Genomic DNA, 24,544 nt, shown 5'->3' on the forward strand with positions numbered 1-24,544 from the left:
CTCTCTATGCAAATAGCAAAATCTCTGCCGAAAAGTTTGTGAGTCCTCTTGGCCCCTCTTGCTGGGGGTTGTTACTTGGGACATCATGAACATTGAAAAGCTATCTATAAACCAGCTTTGCATTTCTTCAACAAGCAAGCGTGTGCTGGCCACCTCCTATGTGTCAGGCACTGCTCTGTACCCCAGGCAAATCTTCTGCTAGGACTGCCACTGGAAATGCTGGATCAGTATGATGCAAGATTAACCAAAACACAACCCAAATCTCTGGGTCCTTGGTCAGGAATACAACTGTATTCACCAATTTACAAGCTTGGACAAGAATTTAAAATTATGATGTCCATTAACAAAGTCAGGAAGAAATAGAATTAGGCTGGGCTTATGGGAACAGATGTGGATTAAAATTTTAAAAGTTCTTACAATTGGATGACTTGGAGCTAATCCCATCAAGGGATGGAACTATAGGAAGCCCAACAAAGCTGCTCAAGAAATGTTATGACCCAATTATTTCAAATCATCTAGCTTCAAGGAGAGGTGGAAGGATGCTAGGCAGGAATCCCTCACACCTAGAAGCAATGGTGATGTTGATTTAAAACCTTCTCAAGTCTGGATTATAGTTACTTCACCTTCCACCAAGTCATGTAGGTATATAATTCCAAACAATTCAATCAATACTTATTGGCAGCTGAATGCTGGGAATACACTAGTGTATGATCACTAAGATGAGTTAGCAATTGCTTTCTTTAAAAAATGTATGTAGATTTAGTTTTCTCTGTAGAGGAAAAGAAATACTGTTAAAATTATAGAAAATGAATATTCTGAATTCTGAGGAGGCTTTATTAATCTTTTCTCCTTTTTACTAGGCTCAAGTAAAAATTATTGGCACCAGCCAGACTGGTCTTCTTATAGCATCCTTAGAAATTCCAAACTTATTTCTTTCTTTTTGCCTTTTTACCTTTGCTTATGATGCCATGATGTCAGCCACCTAGAATGATGGTCCTTAACACACTCAGACCCACTCACATACTCCTTCCTCCAGCAGGTGTTCATGTCTTCTATGAAACCTTTCTCCTTCCTGAAGTTATCGCCTCTCCACTGAGCTCCTCTAGTGTGTCTTTGGTACTGCCTTGAATTGTCTTTCAATATCTTGGCTTCCCATATAAATTGTTAGAACTCAAGGATCAGATCTCCCTCACACACAGAACAAAGCACCTCATAACACACTTAGTACTTGCTCAGACAAGAGAGGGAGGAAGGAATGAAGGCAAAAAAGAAGAGGGAGAAAGGGAATAAAACAGTGAAGGAGAGCGCAGATGGGGAAAAGACAGGAAAATACAGAGAGAAGGGGTGTGAGGTTTGGGATAGAGGAGTAGCATGTAGGAGGAGGTGGAAAGGGCAAAAGAGGAGAGAAACATTGAAGGAACAAAAAAGAGGAAAGGGAATACAGAAGAGAGGATAAGATTTTAAAGGAGAAATGTTAAAAGAGAGGAGGGAAGAGTGGGAGAGATTGAAGCCATTCACGTAAGGCATGTAAGGCATGAGAGACATGTTGCCTCCTTTCTCCCTAAAGGGAGATCTTAGCATCTCAGGAGTAAGAAGTTAAAAAGGGGGCACTAATAGAGAATGAGGCCTCAAGGTGATGACACAGCAGGTATGAGGACAAACTTCCGTGGCGTGCCCTTGCAGTTTTAAGAGCAGTGCTGCTTACCTCACTTCTAAATATCAAGTTTGTGATTTATTTAAAGATCCGAATTCTTCTTGAGATGATGACCTGGGTTGTCTAACAAACCTGAATATTCCTGCCAGTGTTTGGTTAGAACATATTGTTATTTTAAACTATCCATTTATTTATTCCTTCACTTAGCAAATATTGAAAAAGTACCTCCCCACCACTCCACCGTGTGCCAGGCACTAAACTAGGTAATAAGGAAACAACTTTGACCAAATTGTCTGTTGTCAGGGATCTTACGTGCCAGCAGAAGAGGAAACCAACAATAAACAAAATAAATGAGTGAACTAAATGGTGTGTTAGAAGTGACAAGTGCTAAGGGAAAGAGGTAAGAAAGGAGGGTAGAAGTTTTGGAGTAAATCAAGATAGGGTGGTCCAGGGAATTGACTAAAAAGGTGATTTTGAGCAAGCTGCAGAAGGAGAAAGAGAGTAAACCATTAGGTTATCTGAGAAGAGTATTCCAGGCAGAGAATAGCTCATGCAAAGGCCCTGGGGCAGGAACACATGTGGTAAGTTTGAGGAATTGGAAGGAGCCCAAGGTGGCTGGATCAGAGAAAGTGAGGGGAAGACTATCAGATGATGTGGTCAAAAAATTAATGGTGAAAGGGAGGGGCAGATTACACAGGGCCTCTTGTCGGGTTTAGTAACAACTTTGGCTATTCTTTTGAGTGAACCTGAAGGCCTTGGAATGTTTGGGATAGAGGAGTATCGTGATATGACTTAAGTTTTAAGAGTGTGACTCTGGCAGCAGCGCTGTGAATAGACCACAGGGAAGAAGGTTTGGAAACAAGAAAACCAGTGAGGAGGCAATTGCAGTATTTGGGGCAGAAGTTGATGGTGTGAGGACCCAGAGAAAATCCTGGACTAAGCGAAATTCATTTGCCTTCATTAGACCTTCCTTTGCACACACAGTTCTCCTGCCTGGAATGACTGTCTTCCTGCTAGAACACCTTCCCGGGTTTCAAGGCTCAGTGCCAATGCCACCCATTCCCAAGTTCCCCCCAAGGATTATTGCTTCCACAGCACCCTATTTATCCCTCTCTTATGGCACTCATCCTATTGTGTTGCAATTACTCATTTACCTTTCTGGCTCTCTTCCGAACCAAGAACACTTTGATTTCAGCTTAGTTCAAACATTGATAGTAAGTGGGAGTAAAGTAAGATGTTATCCCAATTACCATCTCATATAGGAGAAGACTGAACAACTGCCCCCACATTTGGTTCATAGTTGTCAGATTAATACGTGCACAGAGATTTACCGGAAGCCAAACCACCATGGGCTGGAGATATGGTGTTCTTCTTTGCAATGCTGTTTAATGTGTCATAGTATAGGGCTTCATCTGCTGCTCCCACGGCTCCGCTTGGCTACTTCCAGCCAACACCGTTGCCAATAGATGCTACAGTGTTGAGAGCTAAGGATCTTGTGAAAGTGAGTGAGGGAGACCCTGTGGAAGATTCCAGGAAGCAGGGAGTGCAAGATGATTAAAGGTAGTTGTGGATGTATTTATTTTTTTTCTGTCGTGTTGGTTGTTGATGCAAAGCTGTCTCCCTGGAGTCTCTAGTGACATTTGTTACTTGACTTTCCAGTCCTTAAACAGAAATTCTGTCCTTTTCATTGAATTGCTCCTCTTTTGCTAATGTTCTGTCTTCCCCAAGTCCCAGACAGAGCATTTGACATTTGTTATTGGTACAAGAGCATCATTTGCTGAGTGTGATCAAAAAAAAGTTTCCCCAAAGGGGGGAAATGAATGATTATCTCAGATCTCCTCACCCTTCTTCTCTTTCTTCAGACACAACAGCAATCCACAGCCATGCTGGGCCCTGGCAGGGAGCTGCCCTAATCGGTTCTACATTGTAGGTTCATGGAGATCTGTTGTAATAATTGCAGACGACTTAGCAGAGGGCAAGGGGTGACAGGTCGCGGATTCACAGGACTTGCTGAGGTGGGGATTCAGTGATGTTCATTTCTTAAAGTCCCTAGCTAGGGAAAGGTATTGTTCCACTAATCAACAAATGTTTCCCAAGAGCCTACTGTGAACCAGGCATTGTTCTGAGTGCCAGGGATGACGAGCAAAAATAAAAATATCCAGTTCCTACTCTCAGGATGTTTACTGTCTAGTGGGGGTATCTAATATCAGTCAAGTATTCACTTAGGTAAGTGTAAATCTGCAACTCCGATATGTACTATGAAAAAAGATATGTGATCCTATGAGAGTCTATAGCAAAGAGAATTGAATTTGTCAACGGGGTCAACAATGTCTTCTTGAGAAGTTGCCTCTCAAGCTATAAACTGACAAATTAGTTGAGTATGGACAGAAAGAGAGTCCTAGGCAGAAGGCAGAATAGGTACAAAGGTTGTGCTGGAGGAGGGAATCTGGCAGATACCAGTACCTGAGTGCAGATCAGAGACAGCAAGGAATGGTCCCCAAGGAAGATGAGGAAGACAGGAAGGTCGAGAAGGAAGGGCCGCATGGGGTGGCATGTTTTCACCCATCTTTCATGCCCCAGAGCACCTGCACAGAGTAGTTCTCAGTAAGGAGCACAGGCTCTGATAGAATAGTGGTTTCATTCATTCATCTTCCCAGCACTTACTTACTGAGTAGCATCTTTGTCTTGAAAAGCAGGGACAGTGAGAGGAATAGTTCCCATGTTCTTCCCTCATGAGCTCTCAGTCTGGTAAGCTGTGAAATAGAAAAGTGACCCTAAGTGGTATTATCAAGTTTTGTTTAATTGCCACGGGCAGGGTGACTCAAGTGTGGTGAGTTGTGGAGGGGCCAGGGAAAACTTGGAAGGGGAGGGAAGGTGTGGGTCACTGTCGCTGGCGGGAGTAAGTTTAGAATCCATCCTTTCTCCATTATTAACCCCAGGATCTGTTAGTTTCCCGCACCTCCCTCCTCTCCCAGGCCCTAGCCCTTCAGCCTCCAGTGCCATTCAGTGTAAATCTTTCTTGGAGAGTTGTTTCTCCTTGTGGTCATACAGTAACAGGCTACTAAACCTGCCTGTGGGGTGAATTATGAGCTGGTCCCTGGAGCCCCAGCCTCTGTTGCCCGCAGAATGAATTGTGGCGCTCCAGGCTGCTGGGCTTTTTATTTATTTATTTGTTTTCTTTAGCATATTTTAATCTGATCATTAAATTGCAATCTGCCACCCATCCCCAACCCCAACTGTCTTCAGATGAAACAGATTTTTCATAGGTAATGATACCTATAAACTTCAGGGATGGCAGCCACCAGAGCAAACTGGGGGAGGGAAGGGTGAGGGGTTGCAAGAACGTCTTCCACCTGGCTGGACCTTGGCTGTCCTGCTATTGCCCTGCATCAGCCTGACCTATCCCAGGGCAGCTAGAATGGCCGAGTTCCCCTTGGCAGTACCAGTGGCCTTTTCCCGCCTAAGAAACGTATGCTCAGAAGGCAGAAGTGAGCCTCTGCACTTTGTCCCTGCATGCATAAGATCATCCCTGCTCCACATTGTGCCAGGCAGTAAAGGTGTCACACAACCTGCCTTTATGGTGTTGCATGGGGAGAGATCTGCAATGATAAATCAAAGGCAAAGAGGATGCCAGATGGTGCCATGGAGCTCGTGTTCCCGAGGTCATCCGTCTGATCTAGTGCTGCTCTGCACTGGAGGGATTGCCACCTGATGGCAGGGTCACGACCCCACAGACAGTGACAGTCATCATGGTTATAATATTGGCACCACCAATTTGTCTAGCATTTTATAAGGTGTACTGACACATTCCTCTGGAGCTTCAGAACAATCCTGCGGTTGCAAAAGGGCAGGTGTCCTGATTCCCATTCTGCAGGTGATGAAACTGAGACAAGGGGACTAAGGAGTAAATTGCCCAAGGAAGTATCTGGCTCATAGCTGGTTCTCATTAAATGTGTGTCTAATGAATGGATCCGTTTATGCTGCCCTAAGGCGTTCTCAAAGGAACATCTCAAAGTTTGCTTCTAGAATCACATTCAGAGAAAAGTTAGGATTGAGATCCTGAGAGCCTGCAGCTTCCACCTGAACCAGCTGGATAAGAAATCACCACCAATTTCCTCTTAATTAATTTGTGTGCATGCCAGAGTGCTTGACACTGGAAAAGGTGCTTTGAAGGTATGGATGCATAGTGGGCAGGAAAAGTTATGTCTGCATGTTGTCATGCTTACCATGGACCAGGCACAGTTCTACGAGTTTTGCATATACTCATTAGTTCTCTCAACAGCTCTAAGTGGTGCTATTATTATAATATTCATTACAAACGAAGAAACTGAAGCACAGAGAGGCTCATCCACTTTCCAAAAGGTGCTAAGATACAAAGCGCAGAAGCTGAGAATTTGGCTTCAGAGTCGGAACTGTTGACTGCTTTGCCACACCACCTCATACTTCATTTTTTTTCCAGAATGTGCACATTCCTGCTCTACGTATCTGTTGTCCTAAACGTCGCACTGCCAGAATCCAGGTACAGGTGAAATGACAGAAAGGGTTCTTGCCTCAGTGTGGAAATGGGGGCTCAGGAAAGGATAGGGAAAGGGGTAATAGCAGACATCTTTGCTGCGTTAAACTACTCAGACATTTCAAAGAAATAAACTGTCAATGCCATAAGTCCCTGCAGTTTCTGTAGCCTCAGGATATGGACCCAAGACACACAGTTACCTCAATTCTTTCAGGAGAAGGGGGTGTGCAATCTGGAGATAAAACTCAGGACTCTAAGTTTCCAGTTCATACACGAGCCACCAGATCATGGCGCTTGAAAACTTGTACTATTGTTTTAAATCTATGTTTTAAAACCAGTAAAGCAAAAAATGTATTCTTATTCATTATTCTGTAACTGATTTGGCAACAATGATCAAATTGCATCTCAGTGAAGGAGTAGGACTTACATAAAGTTGGGTGAAGCAGATGACGCAGTAATCTACTCACACACTGGATATCTTCACGCTTGTAGCTCTTCAGCTGCCAGTGGGCAACCTGCAGAAGAGGCTGTGGTCCCAGTTCAGCCTATTGCCTAGGATTTCTCCATGTTACCCAGCCATGGAGTCACAGGAAGCACAGGAAATGTCACCAGATACCAGAATACTTGGTGACAACATAGCACAGCAACAGACAACCTGTGACCCAAAGCCACTGTGCCAAGAAGCCATCCTTGAATGACATTCCCTATTGATAACCTTACCTGGTTTATGAGCTGTTCACAGAGATATCATGCTGATCCTGACTTTACAATTATAGACGCTCCCTTATTCTAACCAGAAGTGTAGGCACTAACCCTTACCTGGCTCCAGTCAGAATAACTGTAACCATGACCTAGATGCTAATTCACAATTGGTGGCTGATGGATGAGTTGTTAATTATTTTATTATTCATCTACTTTAATGTTCCCAAATTGAGCCAGATAACTATGCTTTGAAGAATCATTCCCTGGCTAAACCTTTAAGAAGTAAATCTAATTTTAAAATAAATTATATGGCATCTGATATTCAGAAGGGACCTTGAAAGTCCCCTGACCCATTTCTCCTCTTTCTAAGCTGAACAGAACCCTATGCCACCCAATCTATGGGACCTGACTTCTGACACACTGGCTACTGATGGTTTTCAGCAAAAGAAACTCTTTCATTGAAAACATAGATTTCCAAGAAACCCTCTAGAGAGACTGGATTAAAGAGAAGGAGGACAGCGTCAGAAAAAGAGTCCACAGTGGAGATTAGAAAATTTATTAGACAATGTGACACAGAGAAAGGGCATAAGCCTGGTACCCAGAGAAGCTCTAGGTTTTAAATCTTTGTTCTGCTGCTTAGGAACTGGGAGGTCTTGAGCAAGTTATTCAGACCTCTCTGAGCCTTCTGAGGCTTCTTCATCAGTAGAGCAGGAATCTCTGGGATGCCAGGATTCATGAGATACTATATTCAAAAGACACAGCACATGCCCGACACACAGCAGCTGTTGCATCCATCTCATTTCCCTTTGTGCTTTCCCGGCATCCTACCTTTGGCTTCACACTCAGGTCAGGCTATAAAATTGGGCTACACAGACTACAGCTCAGAGACCACGCAGAAAAAAGAAAGCCCTGTTGGGGACAAAGTGCCTCAAGGTATTGAGGAGAAAGCTGCCATTTGTGATTTGAAAATTCACGTGCAGGTGCCCAAGGCAAGCGGCCCCAGAGCCAGAGTGGGCCTCTCCAGTCTGTCTGTAACGTTGAGCATCCCATCTCAAATGGTGGCCTAAAAACTTGCCCTCTCTGTCTCAATACACCTTTCCCGTTAGCTTGGAGGGTGCACGAAACATTTGCAGAAAGAATAATAAATAAACCCCAGAATCAGCCGGATACCCAGGAAGAAAGGGAAGCGGGGGAGGAGTCAGACGAGGTTTCAGTCACTGCTTACCAACTGTTTCATATCCCCCATGGATTTCTTGTCAATGATTATTCAATCTCAGGCCTGACCTTTCTATTCTAAATAACACTGCAATATCAGCACGGCCCAGCCCGCAGCTTTTGCAGGAAATTAACTGTATCTGGCTCTCACAGGAGACCCAAGAAATCCCTTCAGTAACAGCCCAGACTGGTTTACAGAAAAAAAGACCCAGCATTATCTTCTTTTCATACACTCCTCCTAATACCCGTCTAAATATCACAGAGCTCCCAGCTGTTTAATTCTAATAAATACTCATCTATTCTCAAAACAGACAAATGTTAGGTCTCAGGTGGGCCCCAGCATTTCATGTGGGAAGAAGAAGAGAATATGGAGAAAGAGAAAGAATAGAGCGGCTCACTGCTAGCTTTAAATTTCCATCCGTGCACAATACCAGGCTAAGAAAATGGCTAATGGTTTCCAGCTGAGCCACAGCCAGAGGTGACTTCCGAGGGGGGCCATTTTTTCTAGCCAGTGTCCACTCCGAGATAGCCTGTCTTCCCTCAGTGCAGCTCCACGCAGTAGGAAGGAATTAGAGGACCTCTGACCGTGCTGTGCATCTAGACAGCTAGTGGGCCTGGAGGAGCAGGGGGAGCTGACAGTTAATGGTCAGCTGTTGGGACTTCTCCCTGCTCTGCGTTGGTGTTTGGACCTGAGTCCAGATGCTTACCTCATCTACAGGGACCCTACATGGAGAACAGGAAAAGTAGAGAGAGAAAGGCCTCCCATGACCTCTGCAACCTGGTTTATTTGCAAATAGCATGGTTCAAGGGATGGGTGAGACAAAAGAAAGAATCCTCTGCCATTTTCACTTGGGAAATGCCTGGATTTGGATAACGAGCATGAAGAAAATCTTTGTCCTCTGTCTCCCTGGTCCCTAAAGAGCTCTCGCTTTCTTTAAACGTACACAGTGACGAGGACTCAATGAGAGGCTTTTATGGAAGATCTGGGCTTGCCCACAGAGGCTTCTAGTGGTCTGTGAGCCCGGCATCTTCCACCAGGTAATGCTCTGGTGGGATATGGTTCAGATTCTTTAAGTCCCTCTAAAAGCCAGCTACAACTATTGTGATTCAGATGACTCTGGGATGGCGAGACATTTCACATCTGGAGCAGCTACTGATTCTAATTGTCCTGAGCCTGAACTTTGTTTCCTCATCTGAGTCAGTGGTTCTCCAAGCAGGTTAAAGGCCCATTGCTGGCAGGAGAGGAGGGTTCTCCCAGCCTTTGGCAGATGAACCTCTGACAGTTTCAATTGTGTTTTTTCTGTCTCTGCCATGAATTAATAATGAGCTTTTATTTTAACAAAACCTAAACATCACCTCAGTGATGCCACGCTGCAATCAGCCCAGGACTGTCCATTCGGTTACTAAGGTTTATTTAGAACACTGTGCAATGGTCTATGGCCATAGCACCCCGAACATGCCCGATCTCGTCAGAACACTGTGCAACGGTGACAATGGTGGTCACGATGACTTTACTCCGTGGAAAAACCTGAAGGCCACAATTCTAAGTCCAAAGTTAAAACCCCAGGAGATCCATCTGCCTGTTTCTGCTCTGCTAGTCAATAAGCCTGGATAAGCTCCCAGGCCAGGGTGAGGCAGGTTAACTTCCCACATTTGGCTCCACATGGCTCTGGCAGCTTTCTAGAAGAGACCTGAGGACAAAATATGGCTACATATCCAGCCATTGGTTCACGTATCCCTGAATCTCACACTAAAGCTTCTGGGCTGCGGGTTTCATCCTAGCCAGCACTGCTGTCACTCATTTAATGAGAGTTTCCTGGGCACCTTCTGTGAGCCAGGCTGGATTCTAAGCATCAGGGATAGAGAATTCAAGTAGACCAAGTAATCCCTGCCCTCAGAGAGCACACTTTACATTAGAGGAAAGGACATGAACAAGATAAATAGATAAAATGTGTAGAATATTAGGGATAGGTGCTAAAGAAAAAAATCAGCAGAGAAGAAAGAGGTGAATGTTTGGCTAGAGCAGGCAGTGGGACATGTAATTTTAGTCAGTTCGGCCTCACTAAGAAGGTGACATTTGAATAAGACCTAAAGGAGGTGAGGCCCCCTTGGAATTTGGGGCAGAAGCAATCCAGGCAGAGTATACAGCACATTCAAAGGTCCTGGGGTGGGACCATGCCTGGCATTTCAAGGAACGGCATGGAGACCAGCAAGGCTGGAGCAGAGAGAACAGGAGGGAGAACAGCTGGTGCAGTCACTAAGAGGTCCCTTAGGTCACTGCCGGGGCCACGAATTCTACTCAGAAAGACCGGAGGAAAGCTCAGGAGGGTTTAAGTAGAGGAGCACTTATTTAGGACTCAGGAGACCTAGACCCTGATCTTTTTTGCTACTTACAAGCTCTATGATCAAGTAACTTTAATTATTCTCATTCTACAATCACTTTTTCTCTATTGACTTTATTTATTTATTTAGAGATGAAGTCTTGCTCTGTCCCCCAGGCTGGAGTGCAATGGCACGATCTTAGCTCACTGTATCCTCTGCCTCCTGGGTTCAAGCAATTCTCTTGTCTCAGCCTTCCGAGTAGCTAGGATTATAGGCACGTGCCACCATGCCCAGCTAATTTTTGTACTTTTAATAGAGACAGGGTTTCGACATGTTGGCCAGGCTGGTCTTGAACTCCTGACCTCAGGTGATCTGCCCGCCTCGGCCTCCCAAAGTGCTGGGATTACAGGTGTGAGCCACTGCACCAGGCCTCTGTTGACTTTAGTTTCATCGCCTTTAACATGAGGAGTTTGTGCTTTTGAATTCTGACATTTCTGTAGCTCTAACATTCTATTATTCGAGCCAAACAAATCTAAAAGTAAATCAAATATATCATTTGTTAATGTCAAAAGGACACATTTCCACATCCTTCCTTGTTCAGGGTTCCTCTGGACAGAGCTCCAGTGGGAGGTCATGGGGCATCACTCGCCATCTCCCTCAAAGTTGCGGGGACAGATCAGAGGTGTGAAACTCATCTACTCCTCTACGGGAGTCTTAAATCCCACCCCCACTCCCTTTTCGCACCTGTCAACGAGATCAAGCTGATTACCTAAAACACTCTAGTTGTATAATCATTATTTCATCCTATTTAATTGAGCCCCTATGACATACCCTGCCTTATTAAAAAGTCAACCAAAGACAGAGAAGCATCAGACAGGTTCCCCATCCTTGCAGAGTTGATGATCTTGTCACATAACATCTTGTTTAGTCTGAAACTAGAAAAAGGTACTCAATAGGATTCACCTAAGTAAGGGTACAAAAATTGTAAACAGCAGGTGCTTAATGAGAGGTATGCACAGTGTGTGCTGCAGGGGCTCAGAGAATAGAGTGCTTTCAGAGGGCAGAGGGACTGGGGAGACCTCTGAGGGATGTAGGGAAAGAGCCAGGCCTTGGAAGCTAGGTAGGATTTTAATGGGTATATATTACTGCCTCCAATTTATTGGCCCAATAAAGCAGGCATTACATGGTGGGAAAATAAATGTAAAGCAGGTTGACAGTTTAATGTGCATATGCACACAGGCACAAGCAGCTGCTGATCTGGGTTTTCATGAACCGATCAAAATCATTTTTCTACAGATTTCATGGCACCTCATTTTAGGGCATCCTAGTGACCCTGCCCCCATCATGGACAGGTGGGATGGAGTCTTGGAGGAAAGATCAGGTCTGGAGATTAGCATTTCCCAGAGCTTTGCTTGGAGCTCTCAAGATATCTGCTGTTTTGCCAAATCTGCATCCCCTGGGAACCTGTGAGGAGCCTGTGAGGATAACTTGTACCCAAAGAGTGGTGAAGGTGGCCAAAGAATCTTCCACTCTTATATTTGTCATCGAGGTCCCAAACCTCGGAGTTGGAAGGAACCTGCTCTCAGGAAGAAGGGACCACTCTCCTTCTTGCTGCTCTACTGCACAACATTCTCTATCATAGCACACATAAGGATTTTTTTGTGCATTTGTTTGTTTAAAAGAACACACCGAACTCCAAGTTTCCCTTTACAAGGATACAGCATCTTCCTCATCTCTGTGTCCCCTACTAGAAGATAATATGTGTTCAATAAATATTGTAAGAAATAATACTCGAGCTCAGTTCATCTGAACCTTTTTGGGGTGGAATTTCAGGTCCCATAAAGGATCTGAAGAAGGCTATGGACCTTCTCCCCAGTGAAAAATGCACTTATTCGTATACTCACAAGATTTTAACAGATGATTTGTGGGGCACTTAGGTTACAGACTGAGCCCTGCTTTAAGAGCATAGTAATCACTGTACAAAATTCTTCACAGGCAATCCTGCAGCCTTGGCCTGGACCATTCCAGTGATGGGGAGTTCACTCCCTCTCCATGTGTGGACAGCATTCATGGTTAGAGGTATCTTCTTTATATATTGGATAGCAACCTCCCTTTCTGTAACCCGCATCTATAGTCCCTGTTCTCTTCTTAAACAGAAAGGAGCTAGAAATTTTCCATCACAAGGGATCTAATCCATCATGCACAAATGTTTATAGACACATGTCCTGAGCCTCCTTGGGCTTCTCTTTCCTCAGCTGTGTTTTGCTCTGATGGGCTTTATGTCTTCTCCCTATCCTGATTCTGTGTATTCAGAACAAAAGCATGGGTTATCAACACCCCTACTAAAGTGTGGTACCCAGAGAGAAGCAGAGGAGCTGAGCATTATTTTCCTCTTTGTTCCAGACAAGGCACTTGCCTTTATGCCACCTAAGACTGGATTTCACTGCATTTGCTTTTTGGCAGCCACCTCACACCATTGGCCTATAATGGGCAAGGAGTCATATAATGCTCCCAAGGCTTTTTTCAGGTGTGCTGTTGATAAGCCCTGTCTCCCCACTGGGCATTTGTGCAGCTTACTGTTCAGATCTAATTGCAGTACTTTTACATTTATCCTTCTTAAGTGCCATCCTATTAGATTTGGTCCTTGAGTCCAGCCTGGTGAGACCTTTTTGGATCCTGATTTTGTCATTTAACATATTAGCTCATTACTCGCAGACAATGTGTTTACTATGCAGCAAAGAGCTACCACTGTTGGAGTATTTCTCCAACAGACATTGGCTTTACACAGAATATTTCATTGTACTTTCACTCCAGCTCTACGAAGAAGGTGTTATAATCCTCATTTTATATTTATGAAAACTGTGACATAGAAAGTTTAGGTAACTTAGGCAAGGACACACAACAAGTACGGAGTCGAGACAGGATTTGAACCCAACTCTGTCTGACTCTGAAGGTCTCATTCATAGCCACCCTACCATGCTGCCTTTATCCAAGTCATTCATATTTTGATCAGCAGAGGACAGGATCAGAGCCTTAGGGCAAAAACACTTGAGGGCTTCAGGCGGAGAGGGTTGATTCGTTCAATATGATTCCTTCTCTCTGTTTGGCATGTTACTTTCACGTTACTCACCATTATCCTAAGAACTAGAAGAGGGCATTGGTTCACTGTTTTAAAGAAACACAGTTATAGTAATTCCCTGCTGTTCCCTGAGCCCCCTTACCAAGTAGTAAATAATGCGAATGTGGCATGACTTGTTTTTCGTCAATTCATGCTGGCCTCTGGAAATCCCAGCTTGTCTTACTACATGCTCTGAAGCCCTTGTTTAAAGAGCTGGGTCTAGACCCTTGCCCAAGAATATTGCTGAGCCTTCTTAGTTTTCTTATTCGGTAGCTGGGAGATGGGGGGCAGGGGTAGGGGTTGGTGGTGACACCTTATTTCACCAGGCCTCTAAACACAGCATCAAAGGAAAGCCAGAGGTATCTTTCTTGATATTCTCTCAACCACCACACATGTCTTTTCTAGTTAATTATAGATCAATCTGCTGTAAATTTACACAAAGCATTATTGAACACACTTTAAAATTCTAGCAAGTGTGACCTCAAACTATAGACTTTCATTTACCTATGTGACTCTCGGAGCCAGTGTCCAATGACCACCTTATACATAAGCCTTACAATAACAGCTTTGAAAAAAATTACAGGAGTAAATACATTTTTACTAGCTTTTAATTTCAAAAATCCTAATTAAGTTTTGTAGTAGTTTATTTTGTGGAGATACATTTGACCCAAGAGTACTGAGGAATCCAGAAAGAAAAAGAAAAGAAAAGAAAAAGACGGAAGAAGGGAGAGGAGAGGGTACACACCTTTTGTTCTGATTGTTGACTTGAAAACAAAGACCTTCACAGGTGAACAGCTGATAAGGAGGCTGCATCTTCTAGAATTGTGAGGTGTGTAAGGTTCAAGGAGTTATTCTCTCTTGGGTATTTCACTTGAGCTGATCTTCACCCTATAGAATATAACTTGATATAAGAACTTGGGGACCATCATAGCCAGGGATTAGGCCCTCTCAATGTGCAGTTCTGTTTTCCCCATCTGCCAACGGGACTTCACTTCCCCATTTCTCTCTGCTGTGAGATCCTCTGTCTTCGTAGATATTTTATGTAAGCATATGTATTAGATCATGTATGTTATGATATTATTTAACTATATGCATTGTTGTATATTCTGTAATATTAAGTATAAATGTTTTACATGCACATACATTCTTACTGCATAATTTTGTTTGTTTGTTTCTCTTTGTTTGTTTTTGAGACAGAGTCTTACTTCATCACCCAGGCTGGAGTGTAGTGGCGAGATCCTGGCTCACTGCAATCTCGCCTCCTGGGTTCAAGCGATTCGCATGCCTCAGCCTCCCGAGTAGCCGGAATTCAGGCATGCATCACCACGCCCGGCTAATTTTTGTATTTTTAGTAAAGACGGGTTTTCGCCATGTTGGTCTGGCTGGTCTCGAACTCCTGACCTCAAGTGATCTGCCTGCCTTGGCCTCCCAAATTGCTGGGATTACAGGCGTGAGCCACTGTGCCCGGCTTTACCATGTAATTTTTGCACATCAATCCACACTCACTATCATCTTCCTACTGCATGTTTTAATGGAGGTGGAATTGTTACGGATCATTGTAGGCAGGAAAATGGGGGACCCATTTGGGGAAAAAGCAAGGAGCTTTTTCCTCAAAACCTTCCTCCACTGCAAAACCCCCTAGCAGGTAGACTAAAGACATAAAATTCATATGGAGTCTCATTCTGTATAGATTCATAGAATGGAAGAAACACAATGAATTTTGAAAGAATCAAAGCTGCCTCCCCTCAGTGTGCTGGTGAAAAATCTGCAGTCCAGAGACACTTGCCTTAGTGACAGGGCTGAATGTAGAGTTCATGCTGCCAGACCTCTGACGTGAATTAGGACTGAAAATCAAAGTTTATCAGGGAGTTACACCTGTGAAGGAAAAAAGCAAAGGAAGCACGACTGGGCTGGGAAGCTGTCAAACAGGGATACAGACGTGAGTGAGCCCCAGAACAAAAATTACATTATCTTATTTATTTTATATTATTTTTGAGAGACAGGGTCTCACTCTGTTGCCCAGGTTAGAGTGCAGTGGCATGATCATAGTTCACTGCAATCTTGACCTCTTGGGCTCAAGAGATCCTCCCACTTCAGCCTCCCTTGTAGCTGGGACTTACAGGTGTGTGCCACCATGCCCAGCTAATTATTATATTTTTTGTAGAGATAGGGTCTCAGTTGCCCAGGCTAGTCTCAAACTCCTGGGCTCAAGTGATCCCTCTGCCTCAGCTTCCCAAAGTACTGGAATTACTGGGGCAAGCCACAATGCCGGGGCAAAAATCACCCTTTAGATGAGTCCCACCTTGGGCAAAAATGGCCAAACCCTTGAACCACCACCAGGCTCAGTCGCTGCTTGAGGTGGACCTTAAGAGAGCTAGCAGGCAGGGGCTATCAGCCAACCACACTCCTCTGAGCTGGGCAACCAGCCCTTTCTTGAAGGGACATGTGAAGGGCACATTTGCATGATTTCCATGTCTGTCCCAGAACTGGAATGTAATCTTATATTGGTTCTATGTAAGTTCTAGAGAGGGATTATTTTTGTGACTTTATAATAAAAGTAATGCTTATTTTTATTCATTGTAAAAAAAAAAGTATTGTCTCAATAGATATGTCTCAACAGTATTGTCTCAATAGATATGTCTCAATAGTATTGTCTCAATAGATATGTTGCAAAATCCAAAAAATAAATGTATATGTATATATATTTGGTATATATATGTGTGTGTATATATATACACATATACATATACACTAAATGGTTTTTTATTAAAATATTTTATGGCAGGCATTTGGAAATGGCCTAAGGTATCACCAGAGTGGAGGTCAGTGAACCCAGAGCAACCCCTTGAATTTTCCATTAGTGAGTAGTTAGATGAGGTAATAAATAAATTATTATTAAGCACTTTGCAAATAGAGTGTTATGTAAATGCTAAATAATCATAATAATATAGTAGTATGCTGATCTTGATAAACGGGTCGGCTTCTATGTCATTTAAAATGGATGGCGCAGCAGTGTCTGTGAAGATGAATGAGGTTCGCATTCACAAAGCTGGGTAACAGCACAGTCTCCTCTGCTAGGAGGCCGGGTCTCCTGGCTCGTTGTTGCTGCATTCTCTTCCCCTCATTTCTCGGTGGGACAATTAGCAGAGGAGAGGGATTCCGGCCAGCTTGAAGAGGGTAGTAAAAAGGCTCCTATGCAGGGATATTGAAAGGAGACTTAGGTGAGTGCATAGGGATCTGCATTTCTGAGAAGTCAGGGCTAATCTATAAGTGGGCGGGAGGCAGAGAATTAACGTTTACTGAGCGCCTCCTGTGACCCAGACACTGTGCTCAGTGCTCTGTGTTTATTATCTCATTTATCCTCCAGGTCAGCACATTAAGGTAATAGAAGAGTGGAATAAAGCCGAATGCATTACTAATTTCTGTAGAAGAGCAGAAGGCCTTACCCTAGAGCTGTAGCTGCTGTTTTCCTCTTTGCATTCTGGAGTGAGATCTGGAAGAGGGAATGAGAGAAAGCCTGACCCAGTGATTTATCACAGCCCCCAAATGCTGGGACCTTTTAGGACGCACAGCTGTATGATGAAAAGAGTCACATCTTCCTCCGGGGCTACACCCAATAACTGCTTCTCCCCGCCCCCTGCCACGCACCTAATTCACCCTGGACATGGCAGCCCCGCAGAGCCTCGTTCAGCCCTTTCTTTCACCTTAACAACATCTAGCGAACAATGATAGAGGAAGTACCATGTACCGAATACTCCATAATGGCTTTATGTACATTATCTCATTTAATTCTGTGATAACCCTGTGAAGTCAGTTTTTTTTTTTTTTTTTTTTTTTTCCTTTAAGGTTCTCATTTTAGATGGAAACACTGAATTTTGTCAAGTAACTTGCCAAAAGTCACACAACTGGTTCAAGGGGGAGGTGAGAGAGCCAGGTTGGTCCACTCAGGTCAAAATCCTCCTTATACCTGAGGATTATAGCCAAGTGATGGGGGGGGGGGAAACCCAAACCAAACAAGCAAAATCCAAATCTTCCTGATACTTGATACGTTATTCTTAATACTGATTAAACCCTTTGTTTAACGTGCCAGATTTTGAGGGTATAAAAGTAGCTCAAGGCTGGGCACAGTGGCTCACACCTGTAATCCCAGCACTTTCGGAGGCCGAGGCGAGCAGATCACTTGAGGTCAGGAATTCAAGACCAGCCTGGCCAACATGGTGAAACCCCCTCTCTACTAAAAATATGAAAATTGACCAGGCATGGTGGTGCATGCCTGTAATCCCAGCTACTCAGGAGGCTGAGGCAAGAGAATCACTTGAACCCAGTAGACAGAGGTTACAGTGAGCCGAGATCACACCACTGCACTCCAACTTGGGCATTGAAATGAGACCCTGTCTCAAAAAAAAAAGTAGCTCAAGTGTTTATTCATTATTAAACATATTATGCTCAACTTTACTGAACATAATGACATATAATAAACTGTACGTTTGAAGTATACAATTTGGTAAGTTTTGACATACGTATACACCAGTGACACCATCACCACAACCAAGATAATGAACATATTCATCACATCCAAAAGTTTGCTTCTTTGTAATCCATTCTTCCTACCTCTTCTTGCCTCATCTTCTCCCCAGTCAACCACTGATGGGTTTTCTCTCACTATAGTTAGCTTGCATTTTCTTGAGTTTTATATAAGTGGAGTCCTGCAATGTATACTCTTTCTTGTCTGGCTGCTTTCACTCAATGTAATTATTTTGAGATTCATCCAACGTTGTATTTTTTCTTTGTTTTATTTAGAGACATGAATACTTTGAGTACTCAATATGCATTTTATTTAATTTTAGCTTTGGACTCAGTTTAGAGTTCAAATTTCAGTTCTGTCATTTGTTATCTGTGTGCCAAATGGCAAGTTTCTTAATCTGTGTGAGGCTTAGTTTTTTTCATCCATGAATTGAGTATAATGAAAACTACATTATAGGGTTACTATGAGGATTAGATGAAATAATATAGGTAAACTGCATAGCACAGCCTCTATTCATGGTAAGCATTTGATTTTGCTATTAAAATAATTTTTTTAAATAAAAATATATTGTTCACCAAAATTCCTTTGATGTCTCCTAGATCCTCAATATCAGGTTAATAAAACAATAGCCTGCCTATATTGTGCCAAGTAGAATACTTAATGTGGCATATGAATTAGTTCTTTTAATATTTGCAAGAAGACTGTAAAGTATACAGTCACATTATAATCCCTTATTACAGATGATGAAACTGAGATAGGTAGTAGAATCAGGAATTGAACTGAGGCAGTCTGGCTCAAAACTGTCATTTCCATTATGACCTGGCTACATTTCAATATGCAATGACATCACCCACTAGCCCTAGGGTTTTAGGGGAATTTCTATAGGAAAAAAAAAAATCTAGATATGAAGACCATGACAGTAGTTAAGTAAAAGTTAGAGAAATGGGTAAAAAACAAAATTATCATTGGAACACCAATTATTATCAAGGAATACCAAATATTTTAAATGTGTTATAGGAATATGTAGGAAATTTGAATTTATAAAATGTAATGCACACCTGATTTTACGGTTAACTATGAGAGAGTCAAAGACAAGGAATCTTTGAAGAAGAAATTATGGCAACCAGAGCATAATCTACCTTTCTGGAAGCGTGGGAGAAACTTCAGTGTTCTTTGTATGAGCCTGAGGTTTTAGAGCAGACCCAAAAGGTAAGCCCACCACTGAGGCTGCACAGTCTCAGCTAAGCAAACTGTACTCATCCCAAATTTGGGGATTAGCTGTCAATTTAGAGCCCATTGGAATAGCTGTTACAACAGAATGGAAAAATTCAGCTATACCTTTGGTTGTCTTCAGTATAGTAATTGGTATTCACTAAAGATTTGAAATTTAGTGGAACAGAGGGAGAAAATTTTTAATTCAGTTCAGGTGAACAAACATTTATTTGCCTGATTGGCACAGAATTCGCCTTTGAGAAACACCTGCTTGGAGCTGGGGACTAGGGAATGAAAGAGATAAATAAAATAATTTCAGTGGTGAGAAAGGCCTGGATTTGAAAGATATTTAGAAGGCAAAATCAATGGACTCAGTGGCTACCTGCAAGTAGGCATGAAGGGAAGGTTGGGGTTCTGGCCTTGGTAAATGTGAGCAACCGCTAAAAACAGAGGATTCTGTAAATGTAGGTGAGGAGGGCAATTTCTGTCATCTTGGGTTTGATGTGTAACAGAAGATCTAGGTGGAAACCTCCAACAGGCAGTTGTGTTTCTAGACAACTGAGCCCAGGAATGAGGTCAGAGTTGAAGATCAGCGTATAGGATACCGTTGAAGTTATGCAGCGGATGGGATCACTGAGGGAGCGTGGATGGAGTAAGTCAACACAGTAGTCATGATGGTTAAATGTGTTTGACCAAATACCAATATACCGAGGCATATTAAAGTAATAGGAGTGGATCACATGACCAGATAGATCTTTCCTATTCCGAACTTTTCCAAATCTACTTATTTTAACAACACACCTTTATTCCATGTGCGTACATGCACATTCTAATCTGTATTCCATTGAAATGCAGTACTTAGGAAGGAAAAGAACCCTAAAACAAACACAAAAGTCTATGCGCGGGGTGCTCCTTTACCTTAGTTGGGTAGTGGCTCTGTAAGAGCTTGGGGTGGGGAATGTGGGCAGAGGTGCCAGTTGGATAGACGAGCTATTTTGATGTATTGATATCTGAATAAACCATTGTGCCTCTGTGGCAGTTTTCTCTTCTGTGAAGGATGGAGAGGGTTAAGACACTTACCTGAAAAGAAGGCTTATGTTTTTCAATGTTTCTTTAATTATGTGTTGACTTCCCTGCACCTTAAACTATCCCTACACATCTCCTCATACCCCTATTTTTGTATTATTCAGTCAACAAGCACATGTAGGGCAACTTCTGTGTGGAGACTTCGTATTTGATGCTAGGGACACAGAGAGGATGGTATTTCGTTCCTGCCCTTGAGAAACAGAAAATATACTCATGGCGATAGGCTAGTTATCAAAGCGTTCTTCATTGCCACAGTTTTCTGTGTGTCAAAGCACTCTCATCTACATGACATTGTGCTACAGCATGTCTGCAAAGGAAGCATTTCTTCACAGTGATTATTATGATGCATCTGGTAACTGAGACACCGAGGTGTAGGGACTTGGGAAGGTCAGTCAGTGGCTGAGCTCCAAATCTTTTGGCCAAGTGTTCTTTCTGCTAAGGCGAAGGTTTTTTCCCAGCACTCCCATCCTGGGCACCTTGCCTTTGCAATTTCCTGGTTGTATATTTTATGTCTTTCAGTTGACAAAGTTGACAGGCCCTTGGGGGATACTGACTCAAGACTATTTGCCTTTGGTCAAGTGCTAAATCCCACCGGTGTACAATTGACTTTGGAAGAGCTACTGTCACTTTCGCTGCCCCCTCCCAAGTTCCACTGTGTGTCTAGAGGGAAGTAGGATTATCAGTTCTGTATATACCAGACAGCACTAGCAAAACCAAATTAGCTCAAGCTGGCTTCCATTCAGGTCAGCTAATTAAATTAGCTATTGTTGCATTACTGATAAGGACAGTTTGGAAAAGGAAAAAAGCCACTCATTCCAGCAGCCATTAGGTGAAGGCTAAGAAAATGTATTAATGGGAACACTCTGAAAGAAAACCCCTCTGACTAGGAGTGGGACCTAGTGGTCCTTGGTGGACTGTTCTCCTAGCCATCTGCTCCAAGCTCATGCTCCCATAGCTCTCTGGCTCTGGTCTTTATGAACATTGCTACACTCTGGCTTTCTGGTACCCAGCTGCAGCCAAGGCAGCCCTCCCCTTTTTCTCCCACCATGAGCCTAATCCTCCTGGGACTCTGGAGAGAAGTGGGGATTTTTCTGGGGGAGAACGGCTCGCCCTTGAGTGCTAAAATGTAAACCCCCCATAGTATGAAACCAGTTGATATTTGGAAGAGTCTTGAAGAACTACAGAGACAGAGGAAGGAAGGAGAGAAAGAAGGAAGGAAGGAAGGAAGGAAGGAAGGAAGGAAGGAAGGAAGGAAGGAAGGAAGGAAGGAAGGAGGGAGGGAGGGAGGGAGGGAGGGAGGGAGGGAGGGAGGGAAGGAAGGAAGGAAGGAAGGAAGGAAGGAAGGAAGGAAGGAAGGAAGGAAGGAAGGAAGAAAGGAAAGGGAAGGGCAGGGCAGGAAAAATAGAAAAGAGGGGAGAACACCTTGCCCTTGTGTAATCTCCCCATCATATAAATGCCAGTTGATATTTGTAAGAGCACTAAAGAAGAACCAGAGACAGTAGGGGTGGTGAGAGAGAGAGAGAGAGGGAGGGAGGGAGGGAGGGAGGGAGGATGGAAGGAAGGAAGGAAGGAAAGAAGGAAGGAAGGAAAGAAGGAAGGAAGGAAGGAAGAAAGGAAGGAAGGAGGGAAGGAAGGAAGGAAGAAAGGAGAGAAAGAAAGAAGAAAAGAGAGGAGGAAAAGTGGGGAAAAAGAGGAAGGAAGGAGAGAGCTAGGAAGTTCCAAAGACACTACATTTTCTGGCTGTCCAGTATCTGCTCATTGGCTACTGTGTGCTGTCTTGGTGAGGCTGTAAGTTACGTTGGCTGCTATCTTCTAGTTGAGATTTGGTCACATGAACTTACCCTAGGCCAACTAACCAAAGTCCTAAGATCTGGAACTTGAGGTTCAAGGACAAAGAATCTTAGAAGCTCATTCACTTTAGCAGCAGCTCACTCCAATGAGACTTGCATCCACTACATTTCTACCATCAGGTCCCACCCCCATACCCCTCACCAAGCTGTCCTGGTTCCAGCTTTTCCCCAAAAGTAATTATCCAGGTAAAATTCTGAGTGCTCCCTGATATCCTTCTGATTTACTCTTTTTCTGCTTAAAATAACCTGAGTCTGTTTCATGCAATCCAAATGATTTAAAACAATCTTTAGTCCAACCCTTTATTTTGGTAGATGAGGTAGGGGACCCAGAGGTATTAAGTGATTTTCTCAAAATCACACAGATGATCATTGGCAGCTCCAGGGCTGGAGCCTAGGCCTCTAACTCTATGCGATTGTGCTGCCTAAATATGGTGCTCACTAAACAGGCATCTTCTGAGAAAGTGAAGGCAACTCAGGGAAACGTGCCTGAGAGTCCATGCCAGAGCCTGGGAAATTCTCATCTGTGCTCCTCATTTTCATGGCTTCATTTTTTCTTGATTTCCTAGATTCTATTTAAGATTTTTAAGCCATGGGATAATATTCTCCTGTGAGAAAACAAGTGAAAGTAAAATTGTCCATATGTCAGTTCATATGTATACAGTGTGTGTCCGTCTTTCACTGTCAAATGTGAAAAGTCTATAGTCCAAATTTACTCTTAGGCCCTTGATACCAAGGGCTAAAGTACTTTCTACTGAACTAATGCATATTTTTTTTACTTTAATATTTTAATAATCTTTTCAAAAAATAAAATAGAGATGGGGTCTTGCTATGTTGATCAGGCTGGCCTCTAACTCCTGGCCTCAAGCGATCTCCCATTTTGACCTCTCAAAATACTGCAATTACAGGCATGAGCCACCATGCCCAGCCTCTGATGTAATTATAATCAAGGACATCGGTAACATCAAGGAGAGTAACAGATGTACTTATTTTATAGGAGTACCTGTAATTATAATTGGGAAAATATGATACGTGCTATGCTATGCTATGCTATGTACTTACTTTAAATTTGGAACTATATTCTCTCAGCCTCAGTTTCTTCATCTGCAGACAAGAAAATTAACTGTTTTCTCTTACTCAAGCTCTAGCATTCTAAACTAAATGAGGAATTATAAAAGCTATTGAACTAAATGAGAAATTCCAAAGTTAGTGAATTCGGCATATTACTGAAATAATTGGTTTAAAAATCTTTCAAGCCCTTTAGGTAAAAATAAAAGGGAAAATGTTACTAGAGAATCTGTGCTAAAAGACTTTAGTTAAAAACATCAAATCCCACTTCAATGTTCATTCTGAGAAGGACTAGAAAAAGTTGAGCCCATCAGTGTTCAGGTGCAGAGTACTAATTCCACGAGACCCAATTCTATGTACCAATATGAGAAGATGTTATTAGCACCTCTCACCCATAAAAATATCTGTCTTCAGCTATTGTCAACTCAATCAATTGTCATTTTGGGAATTTGGTGGAAAGAGATTGCCTAGCCCTGGGCAAATGGATATTTTCAAAGCATCCACTAAAATAATTATAATTATTGCTTTATATCTTCCTTACACAAAATAATAGAAAGTCATTGCAAAATATGTGAAAACAGAAAAAAATCTTTATAATTCTATCACTCTAACACAATAGTCCTCATTTTCCATAATTTCCTTCTAATATTTGCTCACATATATGTATACAATGAATATTTTGGAAATTTATTGATAGATTTTTTTAGTTTGTCAAGCTGAATTTTGCCAAATTTGAGCTCAGAAATTAGAAGTACTGGCTGTTTTTTCAACTTTGTTATACATTCCCTTTCCCTCTTCTTTATCCCTGCCCATAAAATGAGAGCACAGGCACCTTTGCCTTCTGTAATGAATAGGAGTAATGCTTCATGTCTTTGAGCTCTTCTCAGCTATTCAGAAACAAGTACGAATTAATCTTAGATGCGCTATTAACTTTTGAAAAACGTTTTTTCCCTGACAATGTTTTTATATTAAGGCTGGGTTCTATGTACAATTTGCTACAAAAAAGGAGACAGGTATCTAACACTCCCTCCGAACTGTCGTTGACCTATGATAAGGCCAGTACAGAATGTTCTTCATTAGCTTTTTTTTAGGTGGAGGCAGATAAACAAGGGGAAGGGGAAAACCACTGGTCAAATTAAGAGCATGCAGATTTAAGTCCTGGGTTTGCAACTTACCAGCTGTGTAACCTTGAGCAAGTCATTTAATATTACTAGGATCAGTTGCTTCATCTGTAAAACACGGGTAATAATAACTATTTCATAGAGTTGTTATGAAGATTAAA

The 24,544-nt window shown here is 42.7% G+C and overlaps 1 protein-coding gene across 3 annotated transcripts in view; it reads left to right on the top strand.

Moving 5' to 3' along the window:
- The window catches only part of LOC105492953 (PBX homeobox 1), a 330,443-nt gene that overhangs the window by 304,018 nt on the left and 1,881 nt on the right, over window positions 1-24,544 (top strand). The gene's annotated exons all lie outside the window — the stretch shown is intronic.

This window comes from Macaca nemestrina, chromosome 1, assembly GCF_043159975.1.
Source record: "Macaca nemestrina isolate mMacNem1 chromosome 1, mMacNem.hap1, whole genome shotgun sequence".
Taxonomy (NCBI): domain Eukaryota; kingdom Metazoa; phylum Chordata; class Mammalia; order Primates; family Cercopithecidae; genus Macaca; species Macaca nemestrina.